At 40.3% G+C, this 20,997-nt stretch overlaps 1 pseudogene; it reads right to left on the bottom strand.

Moving 5' to 3' along the window:
* Positions 1-713: 713 nt before the first annotated feature.
* Positions 714-20,881, bottom strand: LOC119521161 (annotated as a pseudogene).
* Positions 20,882-20,997: the final 116 nt, after the last annotated feature.

Genomic DNA, 20,997 nt, shown 5'->3' with positions numbered 1-20,997 from the left:
CCACTGTAAGATTATAAATATGAGAAAGAAACTGGTGTCAGACCTGGGGTTCAGTGGGAGCTGGGGTGCCTGGTCATTCCCAGGGAACAGACAGTGACACTTGTACAAGGGTTAAACTGGGAGCGATGCTGGGATTCTCCTCTGGGGACTGTGGCCTGCTGGGATGAGCTGGCAGCAGGGTGGGGAGTCCAGGGAACTGGAAGAAAATTAGTCCCGGGTTCATGGGTGCGCACACACATGCGTGTGGCACAGATTTTGCATTTTCCTTGTGCTTGATGCCTCCACCTGCTGTCCTCTTTCTGACGGCAGCTTATTACTTTGCACTGACATCACTGTCTGCAGCTATGGATCCCGAAACCAAGTATTTCTCCAAACAGAATAGCCGTGGTTCAGCCACATGGCACAGGTAATCGCTGTCCTAGGGAGGTAAGACGGGTGACTAGAACAGTGATTTGCTCCAATTAGAAATTCTTGATTTTTTTCTTTTTTAAAAATAGCAGAGTGGTGGCAGACGGTGGCTCAAAAGTGACACACGCCCCCTTTCCAGCCTCTCAGACGCCAAGGGCTTCAGCTGGGATCCTGACCGCATCCTGAATTCTAGGTGGGAACTCATTCCCTCTGCCCTACCAAAAGACTTCACATTTCCAGGGATCCTGGGCGGGACCTCACCTGGAGGGTCTGAGCACCCATCAGGTTGTCCAAAGGGCCCGACTCTAGATGTTGGATTTAGGAGCTGAGTCGTCGGAGATCTCCTTGAGCTCCATGCGCATGCACAGGTAGTCCGGGATGACAGCCGTCGGTGCAGTGCGCACGGCTTGCTCCAGCCACCAGGTCCGCAGCCGAGGGGAACCAGCAGCCCGGGTGGTGAAAGAAATGGACAGTGACAGTGAAATCCACACGCTGCTTCCCGCGCCGGATGAAGCCAACAAGCTCAGGGCACAGCTGAGGGCGTTGAAGATAGCGGACGTCATGGAGAGCCGGCAGAGAGGGGTGGAGAAGCCCAGGATCTCAGCGTCCAACATCTCTCTGCGCCAGCGAAGGGCTGCTGCGCGCCAGCCTCCACCAGCGCCAGCCACGGGCCCAGCGAGCCGTCACAGCCGGTCTGCATGGGGACGATCACGTATCAGTGACACAGCCCAGACCTCGGTCAGCAATGCTGCGCCGCGAGCTCCCGGCCGCCCTGGCACAGGGCCGCCTCAATTTTATTTTTCATAAACGAGTTTTCAATATACTCCAACATTTATTAGAAGCTGGAAGCAGTTGTAAAGTGCTTAGATTATATTTAAAAATCAGTGGCATCAAAAGAATATTTTTGCCGCATTGCTCGTTACCCAGTTTAAAGAACGTGCAGAAGGAGGTATAGGGAAGCCTTGGGAGTTTTTTCGAAGCTCTTTTATTGCAATCCATTCTGCTTCCATGCATGTTTCCATTTCTATGCATGTTTGCATATACCTGGTCTCTCAAATCAATTTTTTTCAGATTTGGTTTTTGTTTAAGCCATTTACTAAATGTGTGTCTGCAGTTATTCCATCTACTGGACAAAATCTTCAAAAATGTTTCTATATAAAGTAGGTGTAATGTGGAAATCCATCCATATAACAATAATTGTTAACTGATTTCAGGCTTTGTAGCTAAAATAATCAAATATTTTTCCTTATTCAAAATGATGCCATTAGTTTAAAATGCTGAAATTGTATTGAATTTGTTTTGCTTTTCATAATTAGCTTTGCATTTTACTGGGGGGTGTGGAAGAAAATAATCAGTCAATTTTCATGTAATATAATTTAAAAATATAGGAAAATGTCAGGTGAGTTGCCTAGATGTTTATAGAGAGCTCACAGTTATTTACATTTTAAGATAACAGATTCCAAAATTTGGTGTTCCTTTTATTTACACGAACTGATCCAATTTTTAACAACAGCTTTTTGGGGGATATGAATTATATCTCATATACCATAAATTTCACCATTTTTAAGTAGAAAATTTAGTGGTTTTAGTATATTCACAAAGTTGTGGAATCTCTACCACTACGTAATTCCAGCATACCTTCATCCCACACAAAGAAACCCCCTACCTAACTTCATTTCCTTCATCTCCCAGTCCCTGGAAACCTTAATTTACTCTCTGTCTCCACAGATTTGCCTATTCTGGACATTTCAGATCCATGAAATCACACATTACGTGACCTTTTGTGTCTGGCTCTTTTCATTTAGCATCATGTTTTCAAGGTTGTAGCGTGCATCAATATTTCACCCCTTTTTACGGCTAAATAATAGTTCATTGATGGATAAAGCACATTTTGTTTATCCATTTATCAGTAAATGGACATTTGGATAGTTTTCACTTCTGAGCTATGATGAATAATGCTGCTATAAACATTTGTGTACAGATTTTTGCATGGGCATATATTTTCATTCAACTTGTGTATAGGTCAAGTAGAATTGCCAGGTCACTTGGTAACTCCATGTTTCATTTTTGAGGAACTGTAAAAACATTTTCCAAAGTGGCTGCACCACCTTACATTCCCAGCAGCAATGTATGGAAGTTCCAGTTTCTCCACATCCCTGCCGTCAATTATTATTGTCCATCTTTTTGATTATAGCTATACTGGTGGGTGTGATAACCTTTTTAATCTCATCTATAAACATCACTTGCTATCAATTTTTACGTTTTGGATAAATGTTCTTCCATACATGGTCGGAGTTGTGAAGTTACCTGGATGAGCTTGTGAACTCCAGTCATTGCCTTGCACAAAACGGAATCATGCATACTTGCAGCACTGATGTTTCTTTTTCATATCAGGTTTTGATTTTGAATACTCCCCACTTTTCTGGACATGCCCCTCACTTTGTCTTCATTTTCAAACACTATGTTATCGATGCTGCTCATCTGTACGGTTATGCGTGGGGCTCTCCCTGGAGGCAGACTCTGAGGGGGGATCAGCACGTGGTGGACTTTCTTTAGGGAGAACCCCTGGGAGCAACAGCTGTGAAAAGGCGCAAAGGAAGCAGGACGAGGTGGAGGGAGAAGGTGGGCTGTGATGTGTCCCAGCAAAGCCCTATGGGACGCCCTAGTGCTGGACTCTCACTTCAGAGTTGGCTGCTGGGGCAGGGCGTGCCCTTGAGTGTGTGTGTGTGTGTGTGTGTGTGTGTGTGTGTGTGTGTGTGCTCTCTCTTCAGTTGAGGAGGTACCCAGGAAGCTGACAGCTGATGCTGTCTCCCAGCAACTGAGAGAATCAAAACCTTCATTCTTGAAGAGCATCTGGGTGGCACATCATAGCAGCCACCATACTCTACTCATTCTTTCTTCAGTGTATTTTCCATCCCCCAAAAGTTTGAAATAAAGCCTAATTACAGGATCCTTTGAGGCGAAATAAAGTAACACATATCTGATGATTCATTTTTCCTTTGGAACTATTTGTATGAAACAATGTTCCTTCTATCTTTACTGTCCTTTGGAATTTAGAAACTCATTTGAGATGAGTAATTTTCAAGAGTGTCCATTGTTTAATATAGAAATTACATGGCTTGGGACCTGGATTGGCAGAAAGTGTGCTCAATTAAAGGATTCTCCATTTTTCTCCTTCTTCCAGTGGTTTCTTGAAATTCTCCTTTCATGGTTTACAAGGAGGTGGAAGGTAAATTCACACCCTGCTCTGCTCAATCAGTCATGGATCTGTGCTACGTTCTGTTGAGCTAGAAGCTGTGGAACTCTGGAACTCTTTTTTTTTTTTTTTTTTCCTGCCACTTTATTTTTCTCAGAAATTTATTTGATGATCCAATTAGTTTTACAGTAGCTTTCCATTTTCTGTTTTCTGATCCTGATTATTTTTTCCTTCTTGACATCTAGGGACAAATAATATAGAGGGTTACTATTTTATTTAGAACTTGCAACGTCTTAAAATAATATGTAGAAAGCCATTAAACTTTGATAATAGTTAAAATAACTAACTTTTATGCTGACAAAATTTCTATAGCAACAATATACAATTGCAATAATAATACAATTAACTGATTATTATATAATACTCTAATATCCATCCACATAATATTACTTTGTGGATTACTAATTACAATTGGATATTAATTATTATCTAGTGATTCATGCCAAATGAAAGGACTTTAAATTTGGAATTCAATAATTCCATTCTGATACAGTGAACAATTACAGAAAATAGGAACTGCAATGTGAAATAATAGATGCAGTCAGTGCATAAAACCAGTAGTTTTTTTTTTTTTAAAAGATGCTCTTTTATCAGGTGGGAAAGCAGTCCTCTGTTTATAAGCACAAGTTATACAAGGTCTTTCCATTTCCAAACTGATTTTTCCTTTGTAAGTGGAAGCAGTACAGTAGCTACCAACTCTGTTAGAAGAAGACACTTTACTGCCATCTGCTGGAAAATGGTTGCAATAAATTAAAAATCCCTTATCTCGCTCTCACCAAAAGGAATAACACAATACAAAAATATTTCCCCCGCAAATTGTTTTCAAAATAATAAATATATATGTGATGCTAATGTTACCGCCTTAGGCATGGTGCAGCGCCCAACAGACACAACTGTATACTTGACAGAGGAAGGCCACACGCAGATGCGGGGTTTGGGAAGGTTTGGCTCATGACGACTTGGAAGACAGACAGATGGCTTCTAGGAGTGGACCCATAGCCAGAAGTAGCAGGATTTGGGAAATAGGTGAGAGTGGATTTTAGACCATCTAAAGGGGGGTGGTTCGGGTCAGGGAGGAGGAAGTTCAAGGTGGCAGGTTGTAGGGTGTGGGTCAGGAAACCCAGCTCTGCCCTGCGTTCACCGTGTGTCCTTGCAAGAGGTCCTCTCCCTCCCTGGGCTTCTTCTGTTCCTTCTGGTTGTTGGGGAGGGCAGGTGCTGCTGAACTCTGGAAGTTCTGCCCTCTTTGGCCTCCCAGGCCTCAGAGAACTAGAGACTGGGTCTTCAGACACGAGTCAGGGTTGGAAGGGGTGAGATCACATGTTCTCACTGTAGGAGTTTTAGCCCCAGCAGCAGAAATGGCTGACCACCCCTTTATATGGTCCAAAATCCACTCTTACCTAATGGCAGGGGAACTTGGTCATGTTCTGGCCACATCAGTGTCATCACTAGCCCATGGTCCGCTCTAAGGGAGGCTATAGTTGGGGGGGAGGAGCTTGGATAAGTAATGGAAAGAACACTCTGCAAAGTCTCCCCTGAGCCCTGGATTTTTCCATCTCTACCCACAACTTTCTGAATACTCCAGCTGCCTCTATAGTCCAAGCATCTCCACTGCCTATCTTTGCCCTCTTCCACCTCTCTCCCACTGGAACCCTAGATCTCCCTCATTCCTCTACTTCCCTCCTTTCCTCCAGACAATTCTTCTACCCCTACTTCTCCTCCACTTCCAGCACCTTTTCCTCCAGCATCTCTGCCATTCTCACCCCTCTTCTTCCACCTCCTTCCCTTTGTTTCTCCCCAACTTCCAGCTCTTTCCTGTCTGCTCCTTCAGTCCCCCCCACTTCCCCTCAGTCTCTGTTCCCTTCCTCCTCACTTCCTTCCCTTCTTTCCTGAGCCCACTCCACTTTCTTCCTGCCTAGGGTTGTCAGAGGAAACACAGGATTCTAAGCTAAATTTGAATTTCAGATAAACAATGGATAATATTTTAATATCTATCCCAAATATTTCATGGCACACACATATTGAAAAGTTATTTGTTGTTTCTCTGAAATTTGAATTTTATTAGGTGTCCTGTATTTTTATGTGTTACATCTGGCAACTCTACTCGCCTCTCTGCCACCTCCCTGGCCACGTTCATTCCACCCAGGCTGGTCTCCTTGGAGAAACTGGTCTCAAAGAGACAATCCAGTGCTCCCCACTCTGTCCACCTGATCGCCTCACCAGCCACCCTGGGCCTCCTTGGGACCCAGCTACTAAAGGGTTGTCACCAGGCAATGCAGGGGTTTCCAGGGCATTGCTCCAGCCCCATAGCCAGTATTAGTTCTGCTGGGCTGGTGCCTGGGCATATTCATTGTTATATTATCTATTCCACCAATTTATTTGTGTATTCTTTGGCTTTTACCACAATGACTTAATTACTATAGTTTTGAGTAAATCTTGAAATAAAGTTCTCCTTTTTCTTCAAGATTTTTGTGGCTATTCTAACTCTTTTTCACATACATTTTGGAATCATCTTGTCGACTTCTACAAAAAGAGCTTGTTGCCATTTTGATTGAGATTTGTTGACTCCAGAGATACATTTTGGAAGAATTGATAGCATAACAACACATGAATTCCAGTCCATGAATCCATGAATATGATGTATATCTCCATTTATTTATGTCTAATTTGTCAAAGTCAATATTTTGTAGCATTCATGTGTAAGCCTTGCACATCTATTATATTTCTTTCTAGATATTTTCTATATTTGAAAAATGTTTACTGTGGTAACATATATACAAAATAACATTTCCCATTTTAACCACTTTCAAGCATGTAATTACATTCACAACATTGTGCGACCATCACCACCATCCATTACCAAACGTTTCCATCACCCCAAACAGAAACTCTGTACCCATTAAGCATTAACTCCCTGTTCTAGTTTGCTAATGCTGCCAGAATGCGAAACAGCAGAAATGGATTGGCGTTTATAAGGGGGGTTTATTTGGTTATAAAGTTACAGTCTTAAGGCCATAAAGTGCCCAAGGCAACACATCAACAATCAGGTACCTTCACTGGAGGATGGCCAATGATGTCTGGAAACCCTCTGTTAGCTGGGATGGCACGTGGCTGGCATCTGCTCCAAAGTTCTGGTTTCAAAATGTCTTTCTCCCAGGACGTTCCTCTCTAGGCTGCAGTTCCTCAAAAATGTCACTCTCAGTTGCACTTGGGGTATTTGTCCTCTCTTAGCTTCTCTGGAGCAAGAGTCTGCTTTCAATGGCCGTCTTCAAACTGTCTCTCATCTGCAGCTCCTGAGCTTTCTTCAAAGTGTCCCTCTTGGCTGTAGCTCCTCTTCAAAACGTCCCTCACAGCGGCGCTGAGTTTCTTCTCTTTGCCAGCTCCTTTATATGGCTCCAGTGATCAACTTAGACCCACTCCGAATGGGTGGAGCAACACCTCCATGGAACTTATCCAATCAGAGTCTTCACCCACAGCTGGGTGGGGCACATCTCCACAGAAACACTCAAAGAATTACAATCTAATCAACACTGATAACGTCTGCCCACAAAGATTACATCAAAGACAATGGCATTTGGGGGACATAATACATTCAAACCGGCACACTCCCCATCCCCATCCCCATCCCCACTCTTGGTAACCTGTAATCTTCTTATTGTTTCTATGAATTTGCATGTTCTAGTTATTTCATATAAGTGAGGCCATACAATATTTGTCCTTTTGTGTCAGGCTTACTTCACTCAACTTGATGTCCTGAAGGTTCATCCACGTTGTTGCATGCATCAGCACTTCATTTCTTTTTACAGCAGAATAATATTCCATTGTATGCATATGCCACATTTTCTTTAGCCATTCATCTGCTGATGTATACTTGACTTGCTTCCACCTTTTGTTTACCATGAACATGGGTGTATGGATATCTGAGTCCCTGCACCGAGAGCGCAGGCTGACCAGATTCCGACTCCTTTCTCTTGGAGTTCAGTTCATCAAGGCTAATTAGCATCTACAACTCCTAACTAGCTTTACTATTGTATACTACTATTTTAAAGTATGACTTTTATTTTGTCCAGGTTTTTATTATTTTTTACCATGGGAGAGAAGGTATTTTATGTCATGCATTATATTTGTCTATCTGTTTATAAAAAGAAATGTAGCTCTCGGATTCCCGCTGCCTTGAGGGATGGTGCAGAATTCTGCTCCTCCTCCCCACCTGCCATGGCTCCCCCTGGGGGCGTCCTCCCTCCACTGCAGGAGCCCTGAGGGGACAAAGCCAGGATGGAAGTTCAGACTTGGTATCTGAGAACTAAAGAGCTGGCAATTATCCGCTCAAAACCGGCAGATAAAAGCAGCAGAGAACGCACGGAGAACCTTGCGAGTGTGGTGTTTGGGCAGGAGTCTCAGTGGAAATCAAAAGTTGAAGCTTTGGAAGCTGAAGTTCTGCAGTTACATCAAAAATTTCTTCAGAGCAGAATTTGTTCAGGATCTTTTAAGAATGTTCTCCATCATTATTTCTTTGAATATTTCTTCTGCCCCTTTGTCTCTTTCTTCTCCTTCTGGGACTTCCGTAATATGTATATTTGTGCACTTGATGGTGTCCCAGAGGCTATTTTCACTCTTAATATTTCTTTTTTTTCTGTTTGGTTACTTTAAAAAATTTCTGTCTCTTTACTTAGACTCTCATAGTGTTCATTCATTGTTTTCCTGATATTCTTTAGTTCTTTCTCTATACTTTCCTTCATCTCCTTGACACTTTTAAGATCATTTTATTAAAGGCTTTGTAATGCCCTCATTTTTGTCTTCTTTCTGGTGTTTTCTGTATTTTTATCCTCTTCCTTTGGATGGGTGATCATTTCCTGTTTCTTTGTCTTGTACTCTTTTTTTTTTTTTTTTTGCACATTGTACATTTTAATATTTTAAAATGTAACTCCGGAGTTTACTCCCTGGTGTCGTAGGTTCATCTCTTTAAACCTCAAACCTGTGATCTCTGTTAGAAAAGGCCTTAGTCTAATCAGGCTGTGATTCCATGGGTTTGGGTATCTTTCAAGCAACCTCCTGCTCAATTAAGAGTTTAGGGATAGCCAATAGTTTAAAAATAAAGAGTACTCAAGACAAGATTTCACCTTTAACACATTTTTACTAAAAGGAGCACTTAAGGTAAAAGGAACAAGTTAACAATGTAAAAATTAATTGATACGTGACCAAACCAGGGAGCCCCCCATTCTTCCAGATGGAGCTGGACATGAGATCAGACAGCTCCCCCTTGTCTCGGTTACAGAAAATTTATAGCACTTGATTTAGAGTAACTTTAATTAAGTCATATTCTATTTTTACATTAAATGATGCTTCATGAACACGAATGTCTCATGAAACGAAGTATCTCAACCCACGAGTTGTTCAAGATCAAAGGAATGTATCCACATTATCAGAGATTTAGTCTTGAATGCCCATAAAACTCTACTGATAATATTTTTGCTAGCTAAGCTATGATTTTTGTAAGAGCAATATAACATACTTTTTACTTGTATAAAAGTCTAAAAATTAGAAAAGAGATTACTATTACTTGTCTCTAACTTGTTAATATAGTTTTGTCATTTTATTCTATTGATTAGTTTAGCCATTACATTATATGGATAAACATACATTTGATTTGGACTGTATTCAACCTTGCTACATTATTTATGACTTCTCTATGATTAAAGTAACAGCTGCAGCCCCATCCTATTTTCACAGAGGACTAAGTGATTACATGTTATCTATATCTAAGAAGATTGAGAGGGCCTTTCTGCTTTCTTAAAAAATATTCACAGTTCTTTTACCTGTTTAGCTTTTCCTTCAGTTCAATTTTCTAATATGAGACTTGAAGGGTATGAAACATCCCTCCCAGTTATTATAGTAAGCCCTTTCCACTTTTTATCATTTGGAAATTTCACTTGAGTGTTTTTAGGTAAAATTCTGTTAAATATGCTTCTATATCAGAAGGATTAACTGGCTCTTCACTATCAGAAAGAAAACATCAGGTGGTATATGACAGCAGCATAGAGAGAAACAATCAGTTTTTTCATTATCAGATTACTCAGTAGAGATATTAGCCTGTGACACTGGGTTGTCTCTTTCTTGGTTTTGTAACCAGCTGGTGATGAACAGAGATTTTCTTGAGATTCCGCCCTCCTGTCAGGAAGTTCTGCCCAGGGGGAATGCAGTGTGCAGGGTTTTCCCTGACTTTCTGGGCCTCTGTCTTGTTCTGGGCTTGTTTGTTGTTTTGGAGTTCCCTTGTTTACACGAGTTTGGTTGTCCCGTTTCCCAGGGCACAAAACCTCCCTCTCTGAGGTATTTCAAGCTGGCAGGACTTTATCCCAGACTGTCCGCCTCTACAGTTTTTTACACTCCTTTTGTTTTCTCAGAATGCTTTTGCCTGGAGGGCAAATTCTGGGAGGAGGGCTCCCCTCAGCCCTGGGGAGGACTTTCCCAAGTCAGCCTTTCCCAGCCCAAACAGGGCCAGGGAACCAGAAAGGGGGAGCAGACCAGCTCCAAAGTGCCCCATGGAGGAGGCCTGAGGGGGCACCAAAAGCTTCTCGGTGGCTCCCCAAAGCTGAGCTTTCCTGGCCTGCCCAGCAAATGCAGCCCTTCAGCTAACTGTCCCCTGCAGCCTTGAGGAAGCACAGCATCTTTACATCTCCACCACCTCCGCCCCTGTCCAGAGAGGGTTGAAACAATGGCTGCTGCTGCCATTGTCTGGGGCTGGTTGAAACAAGAGCTGCCCTCAGAGCTGGGACCCAGTGATCCAAATTCGCTAATCAAAAGCTGTGATCAGTGATTGGCTGTGCCCACCTCTGTTCTTGGGAAAGAGGATTTTATGTCCCTTTCTATCACTAGCAGCTGGCCAGGGACTGGACCCCGCGGCAGCTGCCACGGGAGTGGGGAATGGGCACAAGTAGCCACCATGAGGAGACAGCGATTTACAGCTCTGTATCATAACTTATCAGCCTCTTTCCCCTGCTCTTCCCTGGATGCTATACAGTGTTTTGGCCTCTGGAGTCCCAAAATAGTTGTTTCAGACAGTTCCTGCTTGTTTAATAGCTGTTTTGGTGGAGGAACTGAGTCCTGGAGCCCCCTACTCTGCCATCTTGCCCGGAATTTCTCTAAAAATATTTTAACATCTGTGAAAACACAATGTTTTGCAATCAGTGGTGTTTTACAAATACTATTGGGCAGCCAGAAGTCATGACATAATTGTCATTGTTTGCACACATACAAACTATATCAAACATGATCACAATTTTATTATGTTAAATAAGTTGTGAGCATTGTTGGTTCTGAGTTGAGTTTAATTGCTGAATAAAATACATTATGATCTCTTTTGTGAAGTTGGCATCAATGTCATCTTTCCCTTTTTTCTAGATCAGATTTCCCAAAATCTAATCTAGATTAATGGTCTTTTCATATCTGACAGTGGAGACATCTGGCAGTCACCACTTTAACCAAGTAATCAAATTTGGTATCACTAATGGTGGGAAAATCTGACATTATGTGCCTTCATGTATTGAGATATGAAATGTAGAACATAACCTATGACATATTCTTGCCAAAAGTGTTTAAACTAAATTAAATCAATCTTCTAGGCTGAACTTTCATTTTCCAGAAAAAACAAATGAGAGAGGCATGAGTTAAATAACAAAGAAATAAACAAATCCAGAATGTGGGACATTCTGTAGGACTCTTTGAAAAGTCAATGCCATGTAAAAAAGATGAGGGCTTGCTCTAGATTAAAAAGATATAACTACCAAATGCAATACATGATACCACAGTGGATCTTAATTAGAATATAAGTAGACAGGTAAGATATCCTTGGGAAAATTGGGGAAATTTAAACGAATACTGCATATTTAAAGGATATTAATAAAATTGCTATTAATTTTAAGTTTGAATGTAGTACTATGGTTATATGTAAGATAATCCTTTTTTAGGACATGCATGCTGTTATATCAGGGTTGAAGTATTAAAATGGTAACTATTCTCAAATGGTAGAGCTAAAAACTGTGTGTTTAATCTGAATTTGTTTGGAAGGTGTTCTGGTTTGCTAATGCTGCTAGAATGCAAAACAACAGAGATGGATTGGCTTTTATAAAAGGGGGTTTATTTGGTTACACAGTTACAGTCTTAAGGCCATAAAGTGTCCAAGATAAGTCAACAATAATCGGGTACCTTCATTGGAGGATGGCCAATGGTGTCCAGAAAACCTCTGTTAGCTGGGAAGGCACGTGGCTGGTGTCTGCCCTGGAGTTCTGGTTTCAAAATGGCTTTCTCCCAGGACGTTCCTCTCTAGGCTTCAGCTTCTCTCTAAAATGTCACTCTCAGTTGCTCTTGGGGGCATCTGTCCCCTCTTAGCTTCTCCGGAGCAAAAATCTGCTCTCAACATCCATCTTCAAACTGTCTCTCATCTGCAGCATCTCTCTCAGCTCCTCTGCATTCTTCAAAGTGTCCCTCTTGGCTGTAGCAAGTTTGCTCCTTCTGTCTGAACTTATATAGTGCTCCAGTAATCAAGGCCCACACTGAATGGGCGGGGCCACACCTCCATGGAAATTCTCTCATCAGAGTTATCACCTAAAGTTGGGTGGGTCACATCTCCATTGAAACACTCAAAGGATTCCAATCTAATCAGCACTAAAACATCTGCCCCACAAGATTGAGTCAAAGAATATGGCTTTTTCTGGGGGACATAATACATTCAAACCAGCACAGAAGATACATGGTATTCATTGCTCTAATCTTTCAATTCTATATGGTTAAAAATTTTCATAACAGAAGATAGTTTTGTCATCTTTTGTTAATTTCTAATATATCTTGAATTGTGGACACAGAACGTGAATAATAGGGTATTGGCCTTTTGCAATTTATTATGGAAAAATAATTTCACATCTTTCCTTGGTTCTTTAACAGGTATATTCTCAACATCTTCACACTTACTAAATCTGCTGAATTTCTTTCCAATGTTAATTTTTTGATGCAGTTTAAGGGATGAGTGCTTAATGAAGATTCTCTGATTTTCTTTATATTCTACTAGATTCTATACAGAATAAAATGTCTGAGGTTCAATAAAAAATGAGTGATAATAAAAGACCTTTCTAGAAAGGGTCAAGGGGGAGGGCAAGATGGCAGCATAGAGAGGAGTGGAAACTAAGTAGTCCTCCTGGAACAACTACAAAAAACCAGAAACAACTAGTAAATAATCCAGAATAACTGTGGGGGGACAAACGAGACCATTCATTCATCATACACCAACCTGAATTGGGAGGAATGCCCGAGAACACAGCATAAAATCTGTAAGTAAAACCTGCGGATCCAAGTCACGAGACCCCCTCCCCCATAGCCCAAGCTGCAAAGCCTCGTGGTGCCAGAGAGAAGCTCTCTCCCAGCAAGTGAATACAGCTCAGCTGAGCTCCAACTGGGGTTTTAAGTAGCGAGTGTGAACTGCTCACTACAGGTACGCAGCCCCAAAAAACAGACAGAGGCTTTGGGTGACGACTGACCTGGGAGAGCCCGAGGGTCGCCTTGGACAGGGTCTGAAGGGGACTATCTGTTTCTTTTTCGGCTCAGTGGAGAAAGCCCCAGTCATTTTCAGTTTCCAGGGCTGTGACTCTGGGAAGGGTGGAGACAGCACAAGCAGAGAGAGAGACCATTGAAATGCTAATGACCCCCACCTGAGGGGTCTGTCTTCTCTAAGAGGAAAGGGGTGGGGCCCTTTCCATTCAGAACCAGACCCCAGAGCCTGGGGGAACACGGCCATACCTCCTCACACCAGTCAAGAATTATAGGCTAACAGGCGCCACCTGCTGGGCAGAAAAGCACAGTGACCCGAGGCATCAAAGGGTGGAGCAATTTTCTAAGACACACCCGCAGGGAAACCAGATACTGAATATTTCTTCCCTCTGGGACCTGAGCCTGTTCTGGTCTGGGAAAATCTGATTTGGATAACCAAGGAAACCATGTCTAGACAACAGAAAATTACAACCTACACTAAGAAAAACAAAGTTATGGCCCAGTCAAAGGAACAAACGTACACTTCAACTGAGATACAGGAATTTAAACAACTAATGCTAAATCAATTCAAAAAGTTTAGAGAAGATATTGCAAAAGAGATAGAGGCTGTAAAGGAAGTACTGGACATGTATACGGCAGAAATCAAAAGTTCAAAAAACCTACTAGTAGGATCTATGGAAATGAAAGGCACAACACAAGAGATGAAAGACACAATGGAAACATACAACAGCAGATCTCAAGAGGCAGAAGAAAACACTCAGGAACTGGAGAACAAAACACCTGAAAGCCTACACGCAAAGGAGCAGATGGAGAAAAGAATGAAAAAATACGAGCAACGTCTCCGGGAACTCAAGGATGAAACAAAGTACAATAATGTACGTATCATTGGTGTCCCAGAAGGAGAAGAGAAGGGAAAGGGGGCAGAAGCAATAATAGAGGAAATAATTAATGAAAATTTCCCATCTCTTATGAAAGACATAAAATCACAGATCCAAGAAGCGCAGCATACTCCAAACAGAAGAGATCTGAATAGGCCTACGCCAAGACACTTAATAATCAGATTATCAAATGTCAAAGACAAAGAGAGAATCCTGAAAGCAGCAAGAGAAAAGCAATCCATTACATACAAAGGAAGCTTCATAAGACTATGTGCGGATCTCTCAGCAGAAACCATGGAGGCAAGAAGGAAGTGGTGTGATATATTTAAGATACTGAAAGAGAAAAACCACCAACCAAGAATCCTGTATCCAGCAAAGCTGTCCCTCAAATATGAGGGAGAGCTCAAAATATTTTCTGACAAAAAGACAATGAGAGACTTTGCGAACAAGACACTTGCCCTACAGGAAATACTAAAGGGAGCACTACAGGGTGATAGAAGAAGGAGTGTGTGGTTTGGAACACAATTTTGGGAGATGGTAGCACAACAATGTAAGTACACTGAACAAAGGTAACTATGAGTACGGTTGAGAGAGGAAGATGGGGAGCATGTGAGACACCACAAGAAAGGAGGAAAGATAAAGACTGGGACTGTGTAACTTGGTGAAATCTAGAGTATTCAACAATTGTGATAAAATGTACAAATATGTTGTTTTACGAGGGAGAACAAGCAAATGTCAACCTTGCAAGGTGTTAAAAATGGGGAGGCATTGGGGGAGGGATGCAATCAGCATAAACTAGAGACTGTAACTAATAATAATAATAAAAAAGACCTTTCTAAATTCATTACACCCATTGGGGTTTCTTCATAATAATTCATTAACAGTAGCACTAATCATGATAATAATTATAATTAATATTTATTAAGTACATGCTATATGTCAGATATATTCCCAAGGACATTATATGCATTAACTCATTTCATTCCCCCCAAATAATGTTATCAAATAACATTATTTTCACCATTTCATAAGTGAGTCATAAAGGGGATAGTTAGCTAATCTAATGTCACATAGGGAGTAAAGGTGGAAAACTATAATAAAATACATGCAAAGACTAAAGTTTTCCCAAATTTGTAACATTAATGAGGTTATTCTATAGGTTGAATTCTACAGTTTGAATTTGTTGAAGATAAAAAAAAATGAGTGCTGTTGGAAGGCTTTTAAACATTAATTGTATTAATACAATGATAAAATCTCTGACACTGAGTAAACTATAAGCATGAAGAAAAAGATTACTGTGTTCTTTGAATTTTCCTATAGTATGAATATTCTGATATTCTGTATATAGAGGAGCAACAAGGGAAGGCTTTCTTATATTAATTAAATTATGTTATTATTTCTCCAGTGATAAAATTTTGAATAATATCAAAAGGCTTTCCCATATTCCTTACATTCATAAATTTGCTCACCAGTGTGAATTCTCTGATACAGAGTAAGATATCCACGTATAGTAAAGGCCTTTCCACCTTTCTAACACTCTTAGAGTTTCTCAATGTATGAATCCTGTGATGGTGGATAAGTTGAAAGCCGTAATTAAAGGCCTTCCCAAATTCTCTATATTGATAGGATTTTTCACCAGTATGAATTCTCTGATGATCAATAAGAGAGGCACCAAGTCTAAAGCTGTTTTTACATTCCACAAACTCATGGGGTTTCTCACCAGTACGAATTCTCTAATGTCAAGTAAACTGTTTATATGACTAAAGGCCTTTCCACATTCATGACATGCATGGTTTTTCATCAATATGAATTCTCTGATGTAAAGCCTGATATAAACACTAAAAACCTTCTAACGTTCTTTCTATTTATGGGTTTTCTCACTTGTATTAATTAACTGATGATATGAAGGTTTACAATATATCTGAAGGCCTTCCCACATTTTTTACATTCATAAAGTATGCTGTGCATGCTCGCTAAAGGTTTTCCCATATGCCTTCCAGACATAGGTTTTGCACCAGTATGAGTTTTCTGATGTACGCTAAGGTCTCAACCACAAGCAAAGATCTCATATTTCTCACATGCTTATGATTTCACTTCCATGTGAATTTTCTGATGAGTAAGTTATGAATGCACAAAAAAGCTCTCCAACATTCCTTACATTCATAGTATTTCTTATCACTGTGAATTATTTTATGTTCAGTTAAATAATAACAAAGTCTAAATCCCTTTCCATATTTCTTTCATTCACAGGGTTTTTCACCAGTTTGATTTTTTTTTTTTTTTGATGTTGAACAAGATTTGAATCACAGATATAAGCCTTCCGATGTTTCTTTTGGGTAAGTTGATAGCCACAACCAAAGGCCTTCCACGTTCATTATATTCAGAGAGTTTCTCATTAGTATGGATTCTGTTTTCTGTAAGTGGGTATTTTGTTATAATTTATTAGCATTTAATTGAAATATACTTTTTGAGGTTACTGCCATCCATTAAATTCACTTTTAGACTTCTGATCATTTCTAAAAGTGGAGGCTTCAAGGTCAAGCATTTTATTTCTTTCCATGATCTCACAGTGAGTTAAATTTATTTCATAAATGTTCTTTTCAGGAGATAAGTTATTCATCTTGTCTTTTGACTCTATATCTGAAATTCAATAAGAAAGAAAACATTTTGTTTACTTGCACCAGAAAAAGATGAAACTTTTATAGTAGAAATAATAGAATAATGGAAAAGAGTGCTCTTTAGAAATAAATGGCTTAAAAACCTCTAAAGGCAAATTACTGTCAAGCAATTTGAAAAAAGGAAAGGAGAGCTCAGGTAATGATCTGTTTATGTGATCTCAACGAGGCAAAGATATTAAGTTTGTGACATTTAGCTGTGCATCTAAATAATTTGGGATTTTATATTACAAAATTACAATACAGACCAACAGGATTATAATATAGAGAATGTGGTCCAAGGGTTTTGTATTTTTAACACCTATCAGATGATTCAGATGCAGATCAGAGTTTAAGAATTTCTACTTAAATTTGCAATGATTTATCTTTACTCTTAGAATAAGATCTCAACACAATATAGATAACATAGTGTTTCCTTGTCACAACATTACCCACCTCTTAGTGCCTTCTAAAGGCTCTTTCCTTTCCTAACATATCCCTGGCATGGAGTCTTTATTAGCTAATAAAGACGAACTTCTCATCCTTTAGTTCCCAGGTTAAATCCTATCTAAGTCCATATCTTTTGTTCTCTATCCCAGTACCTCATATCTTGTCTTTATAATCATTTTCAACTAATTTTTATTAATTAATTTATTATTCTGTTTATTTGTTTAAATACACCTCTCAAAGGGCAGCTCACTATCTTTTTCATTCACCAAGTAACAAATTCCTAGCACATGTAGATGTTAAATAATTGATTGCAGGTTAAATGAATAATTGGCTTAAAGAACCCAATTATTATCATGATGAGAATAAAGGGAACATTACAAAAATAACCCACTGGACACAAAAATAGGAAGAGCCCTGGATCCTGTCTGTTCCCTTATGGGCCATTTTCTTTCTTAAGCTGGTCTAGGTTCCCAAAATGCTAGATGAGAGATGAAGGTTTTAGAAAAGTAGAAATGAAAAGGGAAAGGGTTCGAAGCCTTGCTTTAAAAATTGTTTACTTACTCTCTGCTTGTAATTCTTGGGGAGATGGCAAGAGTAAGGATAGAAAGAGAAGGTGTCAAGTAAATGAGAAATGGGCCACTTAAGGTGGATGAAAGAAAACAATACTTTCTGACAGAGGAAGGAGAAAATGCAGCACATTGTTGTTTTGTTATTTTCATTTAATAATTTTGAGATCTCTTCACTCATACACAAAATAACTGGTTTTATTTACTGTTGATTTTTTTCCTCCTGTGGATGAAAGAACTGAAGCCTGGAGAAATGAACTAGTGCTACTGAACTGTTTATTTTTGTGATAATAGTACACTTCGAGTATCTTTTTCCACATTAAAAAATCTTTCTGAATTATAAATGTTTTCCCTACATTATTTAACAATGTGCACTACTTAAAAAAACAAGTACAATGAATTCAAACCTTAAAAAAATAACCTTCTGAAGAAAAAAGTTGAATACTGTAATAATCATTTAACTCCCACAATTACGTAATAGTTATTAAACCTGACTCCCTGCCTCAAATCCCTCACACTTTATTAGTGATTATTACTCTTTCCTGTACTGTTCCCAGACAGATGGGAACAAAAGCACATCCGAACCCGCTAAGGGAGATGTATGATTGGAAAAAGATTGTTTATACTGAATCATTTTCCTTAAGCACATACGAATCTCCACCACTATTGTTTGTTCTGTGCTGGCCACAGCCTTGATTGTTTTTATTTGTTCACATCACCTAAGAAACTGAGATGTAACTTTACTTAATTTCAGTGGAACTTTTACTAGTAGTCATCTGTCCTACATATGCTCAATCTGTTGGGTTCCATATACCGACTCTCAGGTCTTTCCTTCCATTCTCTTTTGTTCAGGGCCAACCATTCTTGTTCTCTCCAGATAATAATCCTAATTTTTTTCAGAAACAATAACAGGTACATACCTTCTGGAAGGCTTATGAATATTTGGACAAAGAGGGATGCTGGGGAGAATAGGGTATCTTTTTAAATCAGGGAAGGGTTTGGGGAGGACCAGAATGCCAGGAATTTTTAAATTAAAGGATGTATTGGATATAGGCAGGAGAATGGAAATTCAGAGATGGAAACAACCCAAATGTAAGTTTTCTAGGGCTGCCATAACACAGCATCACAACTGGGTGGCTTAAAACAACAGTAACTTATCCCCTCACAGTTCTAGAGGCTGGAGGTCTGAACCCAAGGCACTTGGCAGGGCCATGGTTCCTCCAAAGGCTCCAGGGAATAATCCTTTCTTGCCTCTTCTATCTCCTGGTAGTTGCCCACAATACTTGACTTTCCTTGGCTTGTAGATGCATCACGTCAATCACTACCTTCATCTTCACATGGCCTTCTACCTGTGTTTCTGTCTCTGTGTCCAAATTTCTATCTTCTTATAAGGATACCAATCGTATAGGCTTTAGGGCCCACCCTAATCTGGAATGACCACATCCAGTCACACAACCACAATCACATACCAGTCATAGCCTCACAACTATTCACATTATCACAGACATACACCCAGACTCTGTCCTATGTGCACAGGCTTAATCAAACACAAGTACTATCTGTCACATACCCCAGAAGTACATCCCATACACTGTGTCTATCACACACAGATCATGAACCCCAGACCTGTCACTCATATAGGCACTCAATGTCTGTTACAGCCATGAAGACGTACTCTGGGTCTGCATGTGTGCAGGTACTCACTCACACACACAGCTCTCTATCAGCATAGTCCCAGAGACATGTGCCCTGACCAATCATTTGCTCTAAGACACCCACACACAAAATGTCCTTCACACACACACACACACACAAACTGAGGTACATGTCAGCCCTGTTTTGCCTATAGGTGATCTCACATACACAATGTCTGTCAAACATGATCAGATATACACCCATGGTGCATGCACTATTTGTATGTACATAAGGTCTGTCACATAGTCATGGAGATACACCTTGGCCAAGTCACTCCCTTAGGCTCATCACACACACACACACAGAAATAAGTCTTTTACATACAATATGGAGACATGTCCTGATCCTGTGACATACATAGGTGCTAACTTGTCTGTCACATGCACACAAGTTACCACCCAACAGACACAATGCCTGTCACAGTCACAGAGACATATCCTGACTTGTCACACTCAAATGGTCATATGCACTCTCATAATACATAATCGCAGATACACCCAGACCTGTTACACACCACACAAGCACATATACAATATTCACATCATAGAGACATGCCACAACCCTGACATGCTACACAGAAATATATACACTTTTGTCACAGCCACAGATTCATCCTGGCCCTGTCACACTCTCAGAAGCACCTTCTCTCTTCTTTCATGAACATACACATAGTTTGTCACAGTCACAGGGAAACACTCCTGCTCCACCATCAGCACAGACATGCTCTCTCTCTTTTGTTTTAGTGTGCTACAGAAAATATAGATTTTGCATGGAATAAACATCTCTTCCTTTGGTCTCACACAGAAGTTGAAGTTTTAAAGCACCGTCAATATCATCCTTTACCCTTTAGTCTGATTTACTTTAGTCCTAACCAAGTCCATTTCATTCATATCTCAAATTGAAGTCTGATCTCCTTTTCAGCCTCTAACATTTGCTGTATGGGGTAATGCTGACATTCAAAGCTGCTGAATTCTGGCTCTGAGTCTCAGATGTCATGTCACACAGATACCCAAGTTCCAGGGACTGATCAGGTTACACCCAAGAGCTCAGCATCTCAGAATCTAGAAATAACTTACAACTCAAGAATAGATGTAACTGCTGTAAGACCTTACAGTCTAGGAACCTTTACCATAAGCCTTCCCCTGATAACCTATGCTCTCAGAGTTTGCACTTTATAGTTAGTCCATATTAGTGAGGTGTTACAATGTTTGTCTTTTCATTTCTGGTATATTTCACTCAACATACTGTCATCAAGGTCTGTTCACCTAGTTGCATACCTCACAACTTCATTCCTTCTTGTAGTCACTCAATATGCCATTGTATGAATACATCACAGTTCGCCATTCCGTTCGTCATTTGATGTACCTGTAGGCCACCTCTATCCACTGCAAACTGTGAATACTGCTGGCCATAAACCCCACAGTGCAAATGTCCATTCATGTCTCCGTTCTCAGTTCTTCCAAGTATATACCAATAACAGGGTTGCAGGACAATATGGCAACCCCATGCTTAGCTTCCTGTGGAGCCACCACTCTGCCCTTCAGATGGGCTGCACC

Source organism: Choloepus didactylus, chromosome 27, assembly GCF_015220235.1.
Source record: "Choloepus didactylus isolate mChoDid1 chromosome 27, mChoDid1.pri, whole genome shotgun sequence".
Lineage (NCBI taxonomy): Eukaryota > Metazoa > Chordata > Mammalia > Pilosa > Megalonychidae > Choloepus > Choloepus didactylus.
This window is presented reverse-complemented; position numbering and strand designations above follow the sequence as displayed.